The sequence below is a fragment of the Hydra vulgaris genome, chromosome 12 (genome assembly GCF_038396675.1).
Source record: "Hydra vulgaris chromosome 12, alternate assembly HydraT2T_AEP".
Taxonomy (NCBI): Eukaryota; Metazoa; Cnidaria; class Hydrozoa; order Anthoathecata; family Hydridae; genus Hydra; species Hydra vulgaris.
In genome coordinates this window covers 43,577,555-43,599,580 of record NC_088931.1, presented here as the reverse complement: position 1 = coordinate 43,599,580, position 22,026 = coordinate 43,577,555, and the positions used below count along the sequence as shown (strand labels likewise).

At 27.8% G+C, this 22,026-nt stretch overlaps 1 protein-coding gene across 2 annotated transcripts in view; it reads left to right on the top strand.

The window, feature by feature from the left end:
• Nucleotides 1–22,026, top strand: part of LOC136088756 (adhesion G-protein coupled receptor D1-like) — a 136,641-nt gene that overhangs the window by 34,305 nt on the left and 80,310 nt on the right. The window lies entirely within an intron of this gene.

Genomic DNA, 22,026 nt, shown 5'->3' with positions numbered 1-22,026 from the left:
TATCTGATAATTAAGCAATGAATGCTTTGTTTGATATTTATGATCTATAATAATAAAAGGTCTTCAAAAATATTAGGTGGCATCTCGTAATTAATCTAAACATTAATAAAAGAATAATATAAATACTTAATTGATTAACATTTAGCCCTCCAAGCTTTCTAAGGAGTTGATTGGCGCTGGTGTATTTGTTAGCATTTAATATAAGGCGGCTTGCCTGTTTTTGTTTTTTTTAAATAAACATTAGTCTTGACGGATAAGTTCTTGCCCAATGTTACAATAACTAATAGAGCTATGAATAAATATTCTTGTAAATATATTTATAAAGTATTCTTTTATTTACCCATCAATTTGCATATTTTATTCTCCCCATAGATGAGGGTAGAATGAAATAGTTTTTTTGCTAAATAAAAGTTTCTTAAAAAACTTTTTAAAAAATTTATTTGATTTTATATATTTTAAACACACCTTAAAGTTCTCTACTACTTAAAAAGAAAAAGAAAATCTTTTTCCCTTAAAATAAAAATGAAAACTCTTTAACCCGCCAGTTGTTTAAGGTGAAATGATCAAAAATTTAATATATTTGCTTCTTAGAAATGTCAAGACATATTCGTCAAATCTGTTTAATTTTTTTTCCAAACAGTGAACGAACATTTAAGATGCAAAGTGTATTGTGTTCTTGACTGTTGTTTTTGAAGGTTAAGAGATTTCATGTAACTGTTTATTTTGGAGCTATGTGGGCTTTTTTAGAATAAGATATGGCTAATTGTTATTTTTTCAAAAGAAACAAAAAGAGTGTATATTTATACATTCCCTATTTTCTCTTATCAATTTTTCAAAACCTTTCCCTCTCCCAACATACACTTACCCATTTAAAGAACTATCAACTCCGTAGTTTAAAAACTAGGGTGTTTCATCATGATTGTAAACTCTAACGGCATTAATATTTTTCATTTTTCATTTTTTTTTTATTTATTTGAGTTTTCATGCTATATTTTTCTATACAATCTTATATCAGAAGATATAGTTGGCTTAGCGTAGGAACAGCCACAAATAGTCATTAAGACTAATCCAAAGTTGCGTCCGTTATTGACCAACATTTTTGCGTAATAAACGTTCATATTAACCCCGTAACCGGGGTTAATATGAACGTTTTTGAGATAATTTTACTTGCTTTTCCTTTACTATTGATAATATTATAAATTAAATAAAATGAATATAGGGGCTAAAATTGACTCACTTACACTATTCAAATTCAAAGTAATATTTAAATACAAGGATTCTTGTATTGTATTAATTTAAATAGTCATTCGAAGTTACCCCACAAATGGGGTAACTTTGAATGCGTTTTTTGTAAAAGCAAAACCTATTCAAAAACGCCTTGTTTTGTTATAAAATTTAATAAAAACAACAGTCTAGTTTCGCATTAATTTATTTTTGCTAAAATAATAAAGTACTATTTCATAACAAACACCCATTTAGTATTTTATTTTGTTTAAAAATGGGTATGTTTTAAGTGGATTAGCATAAAAAAAGTCTCATTTGCATCAGTTTTACTAACAGACTGCATAGTCTGCATAGTGGAAAATCTTTACATTTTGTGAAAAAATCCTCAAAAGAAATATTTTTAACAAGGTCAAAAGTAATTTTTTTTTCTTTTAGCCTGCTTTTTTCTTGACATTAACTTGAAAAAATTGCTAAAGTGCATTAATTACTGCTCGGCGTACTAAAATTATCACTACCATCTGGCAAATAATTGAAGATGATACTTATATCTAATTGGTAAATCCCATACTTCTTTCAAAACCACAAAGATACTAAACTGTTGATTACCTTTTGATTTGACAAATATAATGATTATAAGTAAATAGAGAACAAAGGAGAAAAAATTTTTGTAGTTGTATGTGCTTTTTTTAAACAAGAGGTTTCCAATTGATCAAGTATTTTCCTCCAATATTTTTTAAAAGATCCATAAAATGCAACATCAAGAGATTGCAATAAATGGGTAGAGTTACCAGATACTGCTTTCTCCTTTTGTAAATTCAAGTACCTTTTCACTGTAAAGATTGCTTCGAATATAACTAACAGCAATGTTCCTACAATTTGACAAAAAAAACCCAATAACAAACCAGTCAAAAAAGTGAATAGAATCAAACCGTCATGACTTTGATTATATTTTTTATTATATATACATTAGGTGGTCCGCTGTGGTTCTTGTTGTGCATAAATGGACAGCTTTTTAAACATAACCAGAGACAACTTGACCAGAGGTACTAAACATGATTGACGTAACACAACATGATGTACAGTTGCTATATTTTGCATATTTGTAAAAACTATTGATTTTTCATGTGATTTCGGATGAAGTTTTTTAAAATTTATTATACAAAGTGGAAACTTTCACCTAATCAATATCTAGTAATATTTTTTTATTAAGTAATGTTTACCATAAAATTTGTAAACTGGCACTCAGTATAATTTATAAACTGCCTTGTATCATTTTTTTTTTTGTATAAAAGTGGGATAGTACTTCTATGAAACGCTAAACAAAAACAAATTTAAAGATTTACAACAGTACTTTCAACAAATTTAGTTCAACACAATATTGAATGTAAACACAGATATTATACGACATTTATACAAGATTTAAAATTTGTAAGTGTTCTGTAAAAACAGTGTATACACACAGACATATATATATATAATATATTTATATATGTATATACATATATATATATATATATATATATATATATATATATATATATATATATATATATATACATACACATACATATATATATATATATATATATATATATGTATATATATATATATATATATATATATATATATATATATATATATACATACATACATACATATACTCACACACACGCACACACACATGTATATATATATATATATATATATATATATATATATATATATATATATATATATATATATATATATATATATGTATTTATATATATGCATATATATATATGCATTTATATATATATAAATGTATATATATATATATATATATATATGCATATATATATATATATATATAAATGTATATATATATATATATATATATATACATATATATATATATATATATATATATATATATATATATATATATGTATATATATATACAAACACACACACACACAAACACACACACACACACACATATACACATATATAGATATATATAAATATATATAAATGCGTTCAGGGCCGTCCCGAAGAGATTTTAATGGGGGGTGACGTATTTGTTTTCGCCGTCTAAAGCCCATAAAAATTTTTTGCTGACCAACTTTTCCAAAGAAAAAAAAAAGTCCTCGTTGGCCGACATTCCAATTTTGCCGACTCCAGTGTCTAATAAAGTATGTTATGCTTTAGCAATGAAGCATAACCATAGTAGGCAAACAAACTTCTTTAGATTTTATATGCCTAATAAATTTATAAACAAAACTTACGCAACTTAGACAACAAGCTGCTACACTAGCTGAGGCAGTGTACAAATTTTTCTGAGTAATTTTTTTGAGAAAAATATTTAAAATATTTAATTCATTTTTTAAGGAGCAATAACAACCAATAAAAAAAGTAAAACTTTAAATAATCAAAATATAAACTATTTTTAATACTTTGATGTTTTGAGGTCTGAACAGTTTCTATATTCTTGCCATAATTACAACTTGAAAAAAAAAAAAGATTTGTGTTCAAAGTTACCCCGCTAATCAAAGTAAACCCGGTTTACGGTACAGAAGTATTACTCCAGCACTGAGATGGCGGTGGCAGGATTTGAACCCATATCGTACAACAGCCCGGGTTTTTACTTTTCATTTGACGCTCTAACCAACTGATTTTTCCCGCCACATATTACCTAATATAACCTTGCGATAAACCTCTTTAAATAGATTTGGGTTAATGAAAGTACTACATTTTAAAATTTTTAATTAGTTAAAAAGGTTACATTCCATTTCTTCGTTCAGTTAAGGGCACGATTTATAGATACAGTTATATTATAGTATTTCATTATATTAGAGATACAGTTCCTTGTCTTATTTTTTGTAATGTACTTTTAATATTTTTGATCATGTCGCTTCTAAAAAGATTTGCTAAGTTTCTTTGTTTGGAATGCTCGTTGAGCATATGGTGGTAGCTAAAAGATCACAAAAGAAACTAAATAGTACAAGTTTATGAAATAATCATAAAAAATACAAATATTATTTCCTTTAACTTGGACAGTTTGCAAGAAAATAATTTCTTTCCCAATCATGTGTAAATACTACTAACTTTTAATATAACAGACTAGAGTAGAGTTGTTAACCTAAAGGTTTTGTAAAATTCTTTCGAAAAGATATTAATAATGAGAAATTAAGTTTTTTTGAACTGAGGTAAACAACGCATTTAAGATTGCCGATGTTCATTTTACAAATACTCATTCCGAAATATAGCATTTCGAAAGATGAATTTCAAAACAAAGCTTTTTTGCTACGTTCGAAATTAGCGTTCTCGGATGTAGCATTTGCGAAACGAGCTTTTTTGAAACGATGTTTCAAGTCCCTTTTTTTTTTTTTTTTTTGTGAAAATTTGTTATTATTGTATTATTAATATTCTAAATTGTATTATGAAAATTTGCTCGCTAAATGGATTGCTAAATTGCGTCAAATTAAACATCTCTACGTACCGAAATCTTTGAGATTAAATGCTATTTTCAGAATCACAAAATATTAACAATATAAAAATTTATCTTTTGAAACAATGATAAAAAATAAAAGTTTATGTCGAAATGAATTTTTTCGCTTCAGTAACTTGCGGAACAGTCGGAGAAAAACTTGCAAAACAAGTCATTATAGATGTATTTAATTATATTTTATGAACCAAAAATGTTTAATTAACCAAGTAAATAAGGGCTTTTTATTTATTGAAATTCATTATTTATAAAAAATTTTATAGATAAATAACTGTATTCATAATATATACTTCTAAAATGCTATTTAACGAACAAGAATTAAATAATGTAAATAACATGAGTAACTCTAATGAAAAATAGAAATCTGCAAAAAGATTTTTTTTTTTGTTTTGAAGTTTTATACCCAAAAATGCTGAATCTTCTTTGATTTCCTTTTTTTAGCAATAAAAGTTAAGAAAAATAAATATATATAATAGTTATTATATCAAAATTTATATTAAAGTTTGTATCAATGTTATATTAATGTATCAAAATTATATTTATGTAATTTTATCAATCTGATACGTAATAATTTTGTATATATATATATATATATATATATATATATATATATATATATATATATATATATATATATATATATATATATATATATATATTTTATAATAATAATATTTCTTTATATGGTATACCTGAAAAAGAAAAAAAAAATTGTATTTCGGCGAACAAGCCTGGAATTTTTTTCAATTTTGGTGAAAATTAAACGATATTTCTTCTGTTCTCCAGTTTTAATAACGTCATCAATTAGATTGTCAGTTGTTTTAAAACTTTTGATTTAAGGAAATTTTTCGATATTTCAACCCAGCCACGCTGTTTGCTAACTTCAACTTTCTCTAAATGCTTACTTTTCATTTCTATGACATCATCTTGATTTGCTTGTTGGTTTCACTCTAGGATAAAAAGACTTTCCATTTCTTATTAGTCGGTTGTTTTAAAACTTTCGAGTTAAGGAAATTTTTCGATATTTCAACAAACTTTTCTACTCATACTTTACTTTAGTTTTTTTTATTTACTTTTGAACAAACCTTAGACTATTCAAAATAAAGAAAACAGACTAAAATGTGTTTTGAAAATTGTTTATAGTTGAATATTTGGCAAAATATTCATTTAATAACGTCGAAAAGAAATTTATTATAATTAGCTTTTTATTTATTTAAAAAATTAAACGTCATTTATCTAGCTATCGGCATTGGTTTGGAAAAAAAAACTTTGGAACGTTCAAAAGACGTTCATAATTGGTCTTTTTAGGACCAAATGCCGCCTGGGTAGCATTCTGAGGATCCCGAATATATCAATGTGTATAGAGCCTTCACAAAGAGATTTTAAAAAGAGGTGAAAAAAAAGTTTGCAATATCGAATATGGCCAAAAACAAACTTTTTGGCGACTAAGGCCTTCAAAAAAAAAAAAGGGTCGTTGGCTGACATTTGCCGACTGTCAACTAAAGTTCCAAATTTGCAAACTCCAGTGTCTAAATTTGTCGACTAATTTTTGAACAAAATTTTACATCTTACAGGCACTTCCCTTCAACAAATATAACTTCGAAATAAAACGTAGCAAAAAATAACACATCAATTACCCCCAATTTAAATCTGCACAAAGTCAAATAACTTTACTTTGAGGTTGACAGCAGTCTAAAAAGTAGCTATTATGTTATTGTGATGTAAAAATCATTTAACTTTGTAACTAATTAAAAAACAACTGATTGTCACAAGGTGTTTTTATGATAGCTCCTCCCTTAAATGTATACACAACTAAGTCACAAAAGTGGGCATTACTTAACCCGATTGCTATTTGTATTCGTGTATAATATTCAGTGAGATAACTTTTTTTAATATGGTTCACCATTTTCTAATCTAATATAAAAGTCACACAAACATGCAGAGATAATCTTTTCTTTGTTTTAATTTCAATTATGACGTAACAATATTCCGCTTCTTTATCAAATACAAGACCGTCATGATTTGCAGATAACTTAAATAATTTAGGTTGTAATACAACTCCAGTTTTCCTAACTAAATCATTACATTTAATCTATTTTTTAAAACTTCAATATATTTATCTCAAGCAAGTGATTCATAAGTATAATTATGGTCAAAAGATTCTTGTAAAAAGTTTGGCAAATCAACAGTTTTTGGGAGTTAATTAAATGATGAACAAGAGTTTCAAATTTTTTTTTGCGGATATAAATGTTATGAGAAGTACTTGAAGTTAAACGAAGTTGTATTAATTAGACCACAGTAGATTTTTATTTTATTTTGTGTTATTCTATCAGCTTCATACTTTTTACTTTGTTCAGAAGATACTTTTATTAATAAAAAAAAAATCTTTTTGTTTCTTATTAAATTCCCAGCTGAGTGGTACATAGCAATTGTTTTTATTATAAAAGCTAAGAGGTAAAGTAGGTAGGATATTGAACGCATTGAATGAAATTGCTGGAAGTTTTTTGATATTGGTAATAACTTCAAAGGTTTCATTTACCTGAAGATGATAAGATAAAGGAGAATCAGTTGGAAATTTTCCAAATTATGTTTCAGTAAAACTGAAAATGTCAGGTACGCAATTAACATTTATATTTATTTAAAAAAAGCAACATTTGATTTCAAAGTGCAAATATTTTCCTTTAAAGTTTAAAGGAACATATTTGCACTTTGAAATCATATTTTAAATATTTCAAATTAAATTTATGACAAGTTTGAATTCATTGGTGGCATTAAAACTACCTTATATGATCCAAGGCGAATAAAATATAAAGAAGAAGATTTATATTAAATTTTCGTCTATAAATTTTATTCTTCTTGGATCATATAAGATGTAACATTATAGGATTTTTAATTTAATGTAAACATTATAGGATTTTAATTGTTTTGATTTTGTGACTTGAAATGCCTACTGTCTTGATCTACTTGTGTATGAAATTTCTTCAGGTACATACTTAAGTAAAATTAAAAAATGATCTGCAAGTTCAAATAAAAATACCATCATGTGGTACAATACTCACTATTTCATGGAGGGAATGAGCAATATGCTTTTTTAACAAAGCTAGACAGTCTGCTAATATAAGTCTTTAAATCATGAACTTCATTTTTCATACTTGCTTTGCATTTTGTTTTCACAACTAGTTAAGCAAAATACGAAGTATATATACTATCAGCTGATATACATCATTCTGATTTAAGTCTTTTTCTCTTTCAAAAGTTTTTTTATGACCGTGTATTTGATTTTAGTAATTTTTTCTGTGGTTTTTTATATCTTTAATAGTAAACTGTGGCAAGTATTCAAACTAACTGAACTATTGATACTTATATTAGTTTCTAAAAAAAAAATTGGTTTTTCATAATTTATTAACTCTTCCATAGCTTCGAATACTAAGGTATCCGGCTTTTACGAAGGGAAAACAGTAAAAATCTTTATTTTTATAGCTTCGGCACGGTATTTTATAAAGGAAAAGTCGGACATCTGAAAACACTAACCCTACATATACTTGAGAGTTCATATTTTAAATTATTTTTTATTTACTTTTTATGCCCGAGCACATTACATCCGTTCTTAATCATTACGTCATTGGAATGCGGATGCGTCTATTAGGGTTAGAAAAGCCTAACTATTTTTCACAAAGGAGTCACGGCTTACTTAATAGGAAGATTTAACAAATGCGACACTTATTGTTCTCGTTTATTTTCTCAATGAAAACCCTAAAAGTAGCCTGGTGGCCCACTAAGCACACAAACGTCTATTAAACATCAAAACAACGTTTCGACAAAACGTTCAGATTTGGTCGATTATCCGTTTAGAATGAAGTCAAGGTTAACGTTTAGAACAAACGTCCATAAAACGTCTATATTCAAACGATTTTAGACGTCTATTATAGGATTATTAAACGTATATAAAGCGTTTAGATGTTAATTTACGTTTTAATCTAGTCTAATTAAAGTACATAAGATTTAGACTAATTAATATAGATTTATAATATAATATAGAATATAACATAGATTTAGACTAATTAAACATATATTTAACTTTTAGATCTTATCTAATAGTTTCTTTGATTTAGTTAACGTAATTTCAATTTATTTAAGTTTTAAAACTAATATAAATTAAAATTGCGTTATAACTTTTTAACTTTATTTAAGTAATAAGGGCTATATAGTCTTGAAATTTATAAATAAGATATAGTTATAAAAGTAATGAAATTTATAAATAAGTTATAAAAGATGGTCTTTTATATTTTTTATAACTATTATAATATGTTTATAAACTTTGGTCTATTATAATATGTTTATAAACTGGTTTATGTATTATCATAAATCTTCCTAGAATACCGTCTACCGCTTGTTCATCTTACACCTGTTTATGCAACATCATCTTCTACATTCGTACCCTGATCGTCTGATTTCATAACCTGATTTGTAACCGCAAAAAACTAGGGTAAAATAGTTAGCATTTTAAATGTAAATGTTTTATAAAACTTACGAAAAAAGTTCTTGCAGCAGGACTTTCATAACGAGAGACCAGCAACTCATATTTTTTAATTGTGTCAATGTAGCCATCAATAATATTTAAAACATCGGAGTCCATTGATTTGTTGGCATTTAGGAAGGTAGATTGTTGCAATAAGAGCTTTTTGTCTTCCATGAATTGCAATGGCGCACCCGACACTCGTTTATTATTTATTTATCAGTCGTTTTGCTTTCAGTTGTTGTAAGGAAGTGAATCTTGAAAACGCATTTAAGTCTAGTTTAATTATTTAGCTAATAAAAAATAATTTTTTTTTAAGTTTTTTATTTTGTTTTAATTATGCCTATTTAAACCGCGTGACTTAAGATGTTATTCGAGCCTTCTGACCAATGGTTATATTACTTTATTATATTATAATAAACGTTTACTAAACGTCGATCAAACGTTTAGAATAACGACTTATTTTATTCAATATTGTAAACGTTTGATCGACGTTTAATAAACGTATATATTAAAAGATTTAAAGCGTAGATTTTAAATCTATAAATGTTTACGTTTAATTAAGGTCGATTAAAGGTTTGCAATATTGACTAATGTAAGTCAATATTCTAAACGTTAGATCGACGTTTAGTAAACGTATATATAAAAAAGTTTGAAATATACATTTCAAATCAAGTGTCAATGTTTAGTCAATAATAGGTCGCTAAACGTTTTTTCCATTTTTCAACCAATTTCGACTAAATATTGATCAATTCTGAACCAATCTGTGTTTACTGGGGGTATTTTGGCGCGTGTTGAACTTTTACGTTCCGTTCTCAACCTCAAACTATTCATTTTTACGTTTACAGTACGTTGAAGATGGCAGAATATTTTTTGAAAAAAAAAAATAAGTTTTATAATTGAAATATAATGTTTATTTTTTAAATAAAACTAGCAATAAATTATTCATCTTTAAAAGCTTTTTTTTTTACAAGGTAATAATTTTTTTTGTTATTTTTAGATCATCCATGCAATGGGATGACGTAAAAATTTTTCTTATGTTAAGGTGGCTCATATAGAAAAAAAAAAAAAAAATTAATAGAATAAATTACAACGGTTCATATATATTTTATTTTATTTTTGATGATATATGAAACTCAAGTTTCATCAAAAAAACTGTAAATAAATTATATTTAAGACAACTTTCAACAAAATCTGAGGTAAAAATGGCAAATTTGAAAAAATTGAAAAAAATGTTTCTTGATTAATTTTGGTTTAAACTCAAAAACTTTTTGGTTATACCTTCATTACAATATTTTCATTCATTTCTACTAAAAGAATGAAAAAATAATTAAAAAATGGAACACAATACCTAAAAAATCACAAATATTATAATAACAGGTGTTGTGTAAAAAATTTAATGACCAAAGTTTTCCGATAAATAGAAATTATTAGCAAAAAAATGAAACAGACCAATAAAAAAGTTTAAGTAAGGTAATATTAGTAAGTATTTCATGCAAAATGTATATATTTTCTGAAAGAATTAAGAATTTTGCATCAAATGGTATATTAAAAAAAAATTTTTTTTTTTTAAATTGAGTATTTTTTCTATATGAGCCACCTTAAGAGAAGTAGCTAGAAAGGAAATTCTTTGGCAGAAACAAGGAAGTACATAGCGTGGATAAGGGTGCTCAACTGTTGCAGATTAGTTAAAATTTTTGATATTTTTCCATGTGTTTCTAGAACGTGAAGTGTACGTGAAAAATGTACGGTTTTGTTAAAAAAAATATCAAGTAAAAGCTAGTAAACTTGAGTCAGCATCAGGACTTGTAGGAGGCAAGGTTTTCAATAATACTTGCTTTTGTTTTGCGCAAAACAAGTATTATTGATAACCATATCCTAACCTAACTATAAGGCTTATTTTATTGAAAACCATACCATAACCAAACTGATTCAATAATATTTGTTTCGCATATGACTTTTTTACGGTCTTATTAAAGGGGGCCTGAAATACACATTTGCCGATGTTGCAACAGATGCTTGTCTTGATGGCCCAACATAAAGCTTTACTTGAAGCATTTTTAAAGAAATGATATATTTTTTATTTGAAAAATAAAACAGTTTTAAGGTTTGTAAAGTAAAGAATTGATGTAATGTTGGAGGTTGACCAAAATATTCAGATACTATTTTTTCACACAAACAGAAAGTTGTGTTAAGTGCTCAACACTTAACACAACTTTCTGCAATTTTTAAAAATCTACAAACTTAAAGTAGTTAGTAATAAGTCCAAATAACCATCCAAAGTCCCCCTCCTCATTAAAATCTCTTCGGGACGGCCCTGCACTCATTTCCTTGTTATGCGCATGCATAACAAGGTCTAGTGTTAAGTTTGAATTTGAAATGGTGCTTGCAAATGTACACATAATGGATAGGCTGGATTGATATATATACATAAAGGCTGTCTATTGAGCCAAGCATTGTTTTGCAATTGGCGTAAAACCCTGACTTTTACAGCATAGTAGTATCAATTTTTTTTTATCAAATAGCTCTAAAAAATTATATATCAGGCCATCAGACAATACGAAACTTTGATATTTGAGGGCGTGTTTTTTCTTATAACCATTATAAACAACTTTCTAATAAATTTGAGGCCTAGCAATTCATCAACAAAACAAAAACAAGGTATTTATTTTCCTTAAAATTTACAGTAATGTAGGGCAAGGAGAGCATTAAGACCATTCTTTTTATATACTTCTAGATTTTCCTATTGAATTAAATGACTATTGTGAAGTTTAAAGTTTCTTTTTTTCCTAATGGCAGACAACATAATTTATACCAGGCATCCCATTTTATTTAAAAAAAAAATTTACTTAAAGTGTAGTTATATTCAATCTATATATCTTGACCAAGACTCGGCGCAAATGTTAAACTTCAATTTGATAACTTAAATAGCATCTCTTTATGTAACTAAAGTGCCTTTGGCATTGTATAAAATGTCAAATATGCAATAATACCCATTTATTCCTTTTATCTTTACTTAAATGATCACTATTGTCTCTAATTAATAGAATTTTTTTATTTTGTTTCAGTTACTATATAAGAAATAAACTAATACTAAAATATCTAAAACAAAAATCTTTTTAATAAAAAAAACACATTTTTGTATACATTTTATATACAGAATTAACAGCTGTATAGTAGCAAACACTGGCAATCAGGGCAAACAGGATTTTTTTTGATGCTTCAGAAAGAACACCTTTAGGCATTGTGCAAGCTTTGAACTTTAGTATATTCATCCAAATGTCAAATGAGAATGTTTTGCAAAGATTGTGGTGACTTGAGCCTGGGAACTATAATACCCTAAAATTTTGACACCATTGCCCCATTGGCAAAAAGCTAATAAAAATATTTTTTTACAACCTTATAACACATTTAAATTTATCAATAGGTTTTAAATTTGATCTTATAATCTTTTAGTGATGAAAAGTTATGATCATATGAGATTTTCACCCTCCCCAAAATGAGGGAGTTGTATATTTTACTTGATCGTAACTTTCAAACTCTAAATGATTATTATATGAAACTAAAAACCTGTTAATGAATTTAAATATATTATAAAGTAGTATAAAAATATTTTATTGCCTCATTGCCCTAAGAATAAGGGGTAAAGGGTCAAACATATTGTAGCATTTTCATTCCCAGGCTCTAGTCAGTGCAATATTTTGAAAAAATATTCTTATTTTACACTAGTATGAACATACTTAAATTTGGAGTTAGCGCATAGCCTTAAAGTGTCATATCTGAAATATCAGAAAATTATGCTGACACTTATAGATAGTTACATCAAGTAACCAGTAGTAGCAGTAGAAGATGCATCAAACAAATAAAATAAAAAAATTACCAATAAAAAATTTTAAGCTTGATTTTACATACGCTCAGAGCAATTGGCACACTTCCATTCCATGACTTTAACATCGTTTAATTAAGTTATTACAGCACATTTTACATAATACCAAATGTCACAAGCATTGCAGAACACCCACTGATCACCTCTATCTCTATGGACACCACAATTAAAACATACAGTGTCATCGTTGTCATCATAATAACTATCATTTTGTCTGTAGAAACTTTTTTTTTTTATAAATTTTTTTCTTTAACTTTTTTTTCTTTTCTTGTTTTTTTGAAGCTTCTCTTGTTCGTTTTAAACATGCTTCTGATGTTTAACTTTCACCATAGCGAAACCTAATAACCCGTGCAGATCTTCTACTATAAGAGGTCTCTGCACATTTTGACTGTAATTACCTGATAGACTGCACAATTGACTGTAATAACTGTAATAACCACTATTAAGTAGCCTCCTCATCTGTATTGGCCTTCTCGGCCTTGAGGAGGTGAATTTCAAAAAAAAATGTTAAAGAAAACAATCTTTGATAGATGAGCCTTATGAAGATGATGTAGAAATGGGTAACGATGAAGCAGATGGCATTGATATTAAAAGGGAAGCATCATCAACAGAAATGCTTTGAAAGTTAGGCATTGAACATGATCTTGTGAGGTGATTAGTGGTGAATGTAGGTTTCTTTACTGGTAACTGAAAATATCGATTAAACAAACGTGTGTCAATAGCATCTTTGTTTAGAGGGAAAATACCAGTTTCTTTAAAACCACTTTTGATTTGTTCCACCGTAAAGGAAATATGAAAAAGAGTGCGTAGTAATTCTGGAAAATGTTTCTTTGAGACTGGTTATTATGTGTTCTTGCATATTTTAGAAGTAAACATTGCTATTTACTTTTTACGGGTCGAAAAACAGATGTATCTAAAGGTTGAAGAAGATGGGTTAAATGAGCTGGCGTGGGTAAAAGAACATTTTTTCTTAACAATTAATAAGTGGGGAGCTAATATGAGAAACGCAGAGATCAAATATAAGTACACGGGTGCGGTTTGTAAGATTACTTTGTGTACATTAGAAATATGTTTTGAAACCATTCCAAAAAATGAGGACACTCCATCCAGCCTTTATTACTAGTAGTATAAACAGCTCTATTAGGGCCATCTTTAACCCAGCTTATATACAAATTTTTTTCTTTGTAGATTACATATGGTGGCAATAACTGTCCGTTAGCAGAGCATGCACAATTTACAGTAATTTGTTCCTAGCTTGAGCCACCAATGCTCTGTGACACCCTAGCCGCACCTTTTTTGCTAATACAACTTGTTCCTTTGGGTCAGTGAACCCTGTTTCATCAGAGTTGAATATTTGACTAAAAAGGCTAATAATTCCTACACTTCTCAATGTTTTTTCAACTAAATTAAACCATATTTTGATGGTTTCAGGGTTTTCAGTGTGGCTTCTTGTATTGCTTAAATGTTCAGTTTTTTTCGGTGTTATTTCAGGATTTTGCAGCAAAAAAACATTATATTTAAACAAAAAAAAGTAGTTTTTCAATTTAGCTATAACTTTCTATTTACATAGTATAGATTTTATGACTTATTTAAATTCATTAGAGAGTTTTGCTATTTTTTACTGGGGAGGGCATTAAGAGCAACTTATTTTTAAATAAAATTTTAATACTCTAATTAAACAAAAGTATTAAAAAACTAGATTCAAGCATCTCCAATAAGTCTTAGTTTTGCTAGTAATACAAAAAAGTTTTTGAGTTAGCTAATTTTAAAGATATATGTTTAAAATGGGTAAACCTTCATTAGACAGCTCAACGACTTCGCTATTTTTAACTAAAAAAATGAGACATTTAAATTATTTTTTTATGTCAAAATATTACTTAAGTAGAATTATGTAAAGTTAAAAAAGTACTTACTTAACTTAGATACTACTTTACTTTCAAGAAAAATAAATACAAACAACTTGATATATACTTTTTAATTAAAAACTTAAAAGCACTTGGTTCGGCAAAGTTTTTCATAAACTTTGTAAAAACTGCCGTAAAAAACATCGATATTAAATTCCAAATTAACAATGGTTATAAAAAACCTGTAAACCCTAGCAATGTTTTAAACTACTCCCTAATTTAGTAAGTAAATCTCTATCATTTAAAAAAAATTTACTTTTTTACATAATTTAGTTTAGACTGTTTTAAAATTGATCCTGTTGCCCCTCTGATCTTATTACCCCCGCTTTAGCCTATTTACAATAATATATTAATGATAACTAAATCGAACTGTACTATTATGGACAAATCTAAAACAATATTCTTACGGAAATCCTTTTTTGCAAATAGCATTGCAGTATTCTTGTAGTTTTTGAGGTTGAAAGACAGGTTTATTCCACGAGTAAAGTCTATGACAGTGGGTTTCATACATAAAATTAATTACTGTATTAAGAATGAGGCATATCTCAGTAGAGTTTCTTCATAGTAAAGATATCATATCCGTTTATTTACACGGAAAGGCAAGTTGTTTTAGCAAAATACAAAGTCATTTTATAATATAATATATAGTTCTCCGTGCGGTTAAGATTTTTTCTGGTATGCCAAAAACATATCTCTCACAGTGTCATGAAATGACTTCTAATATAAACTTCGTGACGCTAAAAAATCCTTTTGGGGTATTATAGTGGGGATATATAGTAGTTTTTTAGAAGTGATTTTGAAATCTTTTGTCATCGTCCGTGGAAGAAAAACTGATTTGAAGTTTGAGCATTTTTCAAAGTTTTTTTGTGAAGTCAAAGCAATTAAAAAGCTTATTTTAAGGCAAGAATTAGTTATATTTTGTCATAAAGGTTGCAAGTAGAGATATTGTTTAAATTTTTACATGAGTTGTATGCATTGTTTATTTATTTGAAAAATTTTGGGAAAGGGCTTAATGCTAAAGCATTCGTTTAGAAACTTTCAGGAAGAGCAATACTGCAACCAACAATTCTAAAATGCCTAATCAAGCAAAATGTCATGATGAAAACAGGAAAACAGTTTGTTTTCTTTGTTTAAATAACACCTCCAGACAACTCACTGCTGCCCCAAAAGTCTTTGGCCGACCAACAACTTTGAAGACCAAAGAGTTCCAGTTGGAGTTTGTGAAAAATGTCGCACTATTCTTAGAAGATAAAAAGGCAGGTCAAGATGTCCAACTTCCCTCTTTGCCTGATTATCAAACAGTTAAAGTTCGGCCAACAACTAGAGAATCAGTTTGTGATTGCTTGATCTGTTGTGTTGGGAAAGTAAGGTTCAAAAGCCCAGAACCAGTCAAGCCAACTAACCCAACCAATCCACAGATTGCCAGCTGTTGAAAAACGCTGTTCTGCATGCTTTTCACTGATTGGAAAAGGTATTCCCTATGTCTACACTAAAGGAATGCTTTAACAAAACTTACTTAAAGTTGCAAATAAAAATGAAAAAGCTGCTCAGAGGGTGGCTGCTGCAGTGATTGCCAACAAGACACCATATCCTCATGGCACAGTTTGCCTTAGCCAAGGCTTGAGAAGAAATTTTCCAGAGACCCCAGGTATAAATACTCTGACTAAAAATCAACTTTTTAGCATTCTTTAAATGAATGTTGATGAAAGAAATAATTTTAATTTTAGGATCTTCAAGACAAAGAGAACTTTTTCCACCAACATCCATTTTGACTGCTCAATGGCTCTTAAAAGTTCAAAATCAGACTGGCTTATCTAACAGAGGAATGAACAAGCTTGTTTCAACTCTCAACTAAGTTACTCCACATCGCCTAGTTGAGAAAAACTTTAGGGAAAAGTTTGAATCACTTAGAAAGCATCTTTCTGATTTGTTTGTCACCTGCGACATTATGAACACAACCAAAACTGACACCCAGGAGTCCAAGAGACTACTTGTGCACTGCAAAGATCTTATTGCTCTGAAAAACACTGTCATCCAAATTCGAGGTCCGCAGTCAAATGAACTTATAAAAATAGGAATAGATGGAGGAGGAGGTTTCTTAAAAGTTTCTCTAGGAAAAATTGCCTTAGAAGCCCAGAATGTTCCAAAAAGCTTCTTGTTGAAACGCCAATTGTTGGTAGCTGTTTCAAAAAATCTACCTGAAAAGTATGGTAATGTAAAACAAATTCTTGACAAATTGTGCCTTGAAAAGATGTCTTTTGTGTTGTCATATGACATGAAACTTGCTAACATCATCTGTGGTTTACAGTCTCGCTTCAGTGCACATCTTTGTACTTGGTGTTACATTGAGTCTAAGAATCTTCATCAGACTGGTGAGCTTCAAACTTTTTGAACTATTCTGAATGACTACACAGGCTTCCAAGCTGCAGGCCAAAAAAAGAGTACGGAACTTTCTAAATGTAGTGCATCAGCCTGCTATCAGATTTAGATATAGACTTCATTCCACCAATGGAACTTCACCTTTTACTTGGCATTGTCAACCACCTCTTCAAGAATCTCTGTTTCTTATGACAAAATGCAACAGATTGGCCAAAGATGATGAACATTCAACAACAGACATTTCATGGTGGACAGTTTGCTGGAAATAATTGCAGAAAGCTTTTGAGAAAAGTTGACAAGCTTCAACAACTTGCAGAGGCAAATTCTTGTTTCTTACATTCTGAAAATCTGATGCAGTTGTTCATGCCTGTTTTGGGAATACACTTCAACAGAACTATGGTGAACTAATTGAGGATTTCAGGGACTCTGACCTCAAGCTTCCAAACACAAGCATCACTCCCAAAGTACATGCAGTCTTCTTTCATGTTCCCTAGTTTATTAACCGGCATAACCGCTCTTTGGGTCTGTATACAGAACAGGCAACAGAGTCGCTGCATCACAACTTCAACAATCATTGACAACGTTTCAAAAGGCTTAGCAACCACCCAGATTACCCAAAAAATCTTCTTAGCTATTTGATCGATTACAACAGGAAACATTCATTTTGATGTCATTACTTGAAAAAGAAAGAGAGAGAATTATATTTTCTTGAGTGTGTTATATGTCAGAATCTATATATAAATCTAGATCTTTGTTGAATTAAGATAGTAATTTAGGTTATTCAGAAAAAAATATTAAAGTTTTTGATTAAAGTCAGGCTTTCATAGCTAAAAATCAATTTATTGCTTTATTTACTAAAGAAACTGTAATGTTTATGTTTTTGTTTGTCAATATTTTGTTGCAAATAGAATGTTTTGATGCACAGAATAAATAAATAAATGTCAAATTTTTTTTAATGGAGATTTCTATAAAATTTAAAGTCATTATTTAGAGCAGTAATAATAGAAAACTTTGATTGAACTTTCTTTCCACGGACAATGACAAAAGATTTCAGAATCACCTCCTATACACTCCTATATATCCCCACTATTATACCCCAAAAGGATTTTCTAGGGTCACGAAGTTCATAATAGAAGTCATTTCGTGACATTGTGCTCTGTAGGGTATCGTCCAAATAAAGTTATCATACCCGTGTATCAACAAGAGCAAGTTGTTTTAGCAAAATGCAAAGTCCGTTTAGACCACTGCATATAATTCTTCGTATAGTTCTTTAATTTTTTGGTATTCTGGTATGCCTAAAACATCAACAATGGTAGCGAGGTCATTTTTCTTGAAACAAAAATCAATTTTAGATTGTATATCATTGCACGTGTTAATATCAAACCTATCATATTTCAACATGGATATGATTCACGGTAATTATTTAACTTATAAAAACTCTTTAACATCTATTAAATATTCAATGTAGCTTAAATGAGGTAAATCTTGAACAAACATCAAACTGTAAATAGCCGCGATATTTGTTTCCGATTTTAAAACGCTTTTTAACGGTTGTACTAAAAGGTAGGGGGGGGGGTCGTAAAAGCTAAAAGTTTAAAAGCGATAAGATATCAAAGCGTATTTTTTCATAATTTTTTTTTTTAACAAAACAGCTTTATCTTTGTTTTAAAGAACGTTGCATTAAAAAATTTTTTAATAAAAATTTAAATCAATATTTTATTACCATTTTTATATTATTCATTTTACTACTTTAAGTATTATTATATATATATAATATATATATATATATATATATATATATATATATATATATATTGTATATATATATATATATATATATATATATTGTATATATATATATATATATATATATATATATATAATAATAATAATCTATACATATATATATATATATATATATATATATATATATATATATATATATATATATATATATATATATATATTGTATATATATATATATATATATATATATATATATATATATATATATATATATATAATAATAATCTATACATATATATATATATATATATATATATATATATATATATATATATATATATATATATATATATATATATATATATATATATATATATATATATATATATATATATATATATATATATATATATATATATATATATATATATATATATATATATATATATATATATATATATATATATATATATATATGAAGACCTCAGTGGAAAAACCGGCGTTGTCACATTTAAAAAGTATTAAGAAAGTATTTATTGATCATTAATAAATGTCTTTATTTAAAGCAAAGAAAAAAAATTTTTGTATAAAAATTACAAAATGTTTTGTTTTGAATAAATTTTAAATAAAATAATTATAATTTAAATTTTTTTAAATTGCTTAGTTTCATTTGCTTTAAATAAAGACTTTTATTAATGATCAATAAATACTTTCTTAATACTTTTTAAATGTGACAACGCCGGTTTTTCCACTGAGGTCTTCATATATATATATATATATATATATATATATATATATATATATATATATATATATATATATATATATATATATATATATATATATATATATATATATATATATATATATATATATATATATACAGCGGTGGCCAAATATTAAAGACCACTCATTTTTTAGTTTGTTTCTTAATATTTAAATTAAATTTAAGAAGATTCTTATTGACATATTAAATTTTTTTTTTAATATCTTGTTAATTAAAACATACGGATTAAAGTGGTATAATTTTTTTAATCTAATTCTAATTAAATAGCGTTTAACTTATTAAAAATCTGATGAGCACTTATAAATCTTCTTTAAATAAATTGGACAAAATTTAACGACCACTTTCAAATCTTTAATTTGCACTTATTAAAAATAATAATCCATTATTTTTTTTAACCGTTCTTATTGCTTATTACGTTGGCTATATTGCAATAAGGATATAAAAATATTGCAAAAAAGCGTGCTAAGATCGAAGAAAAAGACAGATACGCGGCTCTTGTATTAAAAGAAGAAGGCTATAGCATCAGACAAATAGCAGAAAAGCTCGGAAGGTCTCACTCTTGGATTATTAACATAATTCAACGATACAAAGAGACCCGGTCAATTAATGATCGTCATAGGACTGGACGCAATAAAATTTCAAATGACCGTGATGTTCGCTCGTTAGTGAGATTAATGAAAGAAAACAGACAAGCATCATCTACAGACTTATCTACGAAATGGACACTGTCAAATGGTCTGAAAGCAAGCCCTAGAACTGTGCCAAGGGTCCTCCACAATTTAAATTATTTATGGCGTGCTGCTGCAAAAAAACCACGCTTAAATAAAAAACAAAAATTTGCCAGGAAAGAGTGGTGCAAACTGCATAAAAATTGGTCAACAGATCAGTGGAGCCGTGTGGTCTTTAGTGATGAAATGAACGTTGAGGTAGACAACAGAAAAGGTCGCGTAATGTTGCGTAGACTTCCAAGCGAACGGTTTGATGAATCGTGCATTTTGAAACGAACAAAACAAGGCAGTGGTTCAATAGGCATTTGGGCCTGTATGAGTGCCTGTGGAATTAGCGTTTTTCATTTATTCGATGGTAGACTCAACAAAGAAAGGTACATCGAAATTTTGGAAAACTCGCTTATTCCTAGCTTTGATTTATGGCAGTTGCAAGATGGATTTATTTTCTAGCAAGATAATGTGCGTGTCATAAAGCGCATGTTGTTAGCGATTGGTTCAATTCTAATAAAATTCAAGTGCTTCCATGGCCTTCCAATAGTCCAGACTTGAATCCAATAGAGAAGTTATGGTCGTGGCTTGATCACAAGCTTGGTAAAGAACAACTTTACAATTTGGAAGATTTGAAATCTTCATCATTTGAAAAATGTGCCTGATGAAGTCAAAACTTTAATGAATTCAATGCCAGAACGAGTACAAGAGTGCTTGAAAACAAATGGAGGAACAACACGTTTCTAAATTATTTTTTTATTGCTTTTTGAAATATTTTTGAAACTGGTCTTAAAATTTTGTCCAATTTTTTTTCCCATTTATATTTTTTACTAGTCAGTTTTTTCATTTTTTTACATTATTTTGTAAAAAAAAATTACAAATTCTTTTATAATAAATATAAAATACAATAAAAATTCTTTCTAAAAATGTTTTTCTTTTTTGATACCTTTTTCCAAAATAAAATTATACAAAGGTTAAAAATAAATTTTGAAAAAAAAATAAGTGGTCTTTAATTTTTGGCCACTGCTGTATATATATATATATATATATATATATATATATATATATATATATATATATATATATATATATATATATATATTATATATATTGAAAGCGTTATTTCTTTAAATTCTATTTTATTATAGGTGATTAGTGGTCTGTATGTGGTCTGGTTAGTAATCACACCACCCACTCACCCTCTAGGGTGGGAGGGGGTTAAGGTTGCATAAATCTAGGGGGGGGGGAGACAACCACTTTTAGTAATTTATTTAACTTTTATTAATGCTCTTTTAAGACCATTACATTGTATATTTGCTGGAAAATCTGGCGCACATAGTCAATGTTAGTCACTATCAAAATTCGAAGCTTATGATAAAAG